Source organism: Sinocyclocheilus rhinocerous, unplaced genomic scaffold (genome assembly GCF_001515625.1).
Source record: "Sinocyclocheilus rhinocerous isolate Xijiao unplaced genomic scaffold, SAMN03320098_v1.1 scaffold1160, whole genome shotgun sequence".
NCBI lineage: Eukaryota > Metazoa > Chordata > Actinopteri > Cypriniformes > Cyprinidae > Sinocyclocheilus > Sinocyclocheilus rhinocerous.
In genome coordinates this window covers 928,875-930,042 of record NW_015635060.1, presented here as the reverse complement: position 1 = coordinate 930,042, position 1,168 = coordinate 928,875, and positions in this window count along the sequence as shown.

Below are 1,168 nucleotides of genomic sequence, written 5' to 3'. Positions count from 1 at the left end.
ATCACAAATTCAGACATGGTTTTATGTTTACGCGGCACGATGCAACGCAGTGCGTAAAAAGACAGTATAAGTCATTATAATCCATAATTATGTCCCCACTGGATGCAACGAATGCCTCGTTTATAATGGGTTTTCATTTTTGAATCATTGCTCCGGCCTGACAGGGCATCATAACAGTATGGTAAGGGGCGTAACATTTCCGTCACACGTTTGAGGTATTCGGCCAATCATAACGCACTGGACAGCTGGCCAATCAGAGCACACCTCGCTTTTCAGACCGATGAGCTTTGTAAAAATCGACGCGTTTCAGAAAGGCGGGGCATAGAGGAGAAACAATAATGTACAGTATGTGGAAAATAATGTGTTTTTTGAACCTTAAACCGCATAAACACATTTCATTACACCAAATACACAAAATAATGTTCTTTTTAGCAACATCATATGACCCCTTTAATAAATCAAGCACGTCCCATTTTGCGACTGTCACGTTACATGATTTTACGGATTTGCAAGAGAAGTTTGGGATTTTATGGAGGAGCGAAACCGCACAAAGGGGTGGAATGGGTAACAATAATAATTTTATCTCAATTATTACATTTTCATAATCGTTGGAAGCCGAAAGCAAAATCGAAACTTAATTTTGATTAATTGAACAGCCCTAATGCTGGGCCAACTAAAACTTTTTTAAGAATTACTATATTGCTGGCTTAAAATGGACTGGAAATTAGAAATCACACACAGAATTACTAATAGCAATAATTAAAAGGTGAACATTTTTTATAAAGCAAGAAAATTCTTACTTTTAGACTACCTTTTTCATCATTTAGCGCTCAATTTAAGTTCTTTAATATAAATATAAGTAATATATGAGTTTTAACTGGTCTCAAAATTAATATGTGCACATTATAATGTTGTGATGCCTAAAACATAATTTTATTTGTGTATTATTCTTGTTTTTTAGACAATATAGTAGGCCTATAAAATGTTAATATTGACAATATCAGCTTATCAATATTGCCCAGAATTTTATCATCTGTACATGATTACATGGAAACCAACCCCTGTTCAATACTTGATCTTGGTGGCCATGAACTTGAAAGCTACAAATATGATCATTTATTTTGAAAGCTTGTAACTTGTTTAAACTGTTGTTTTTCTTAAACCACTT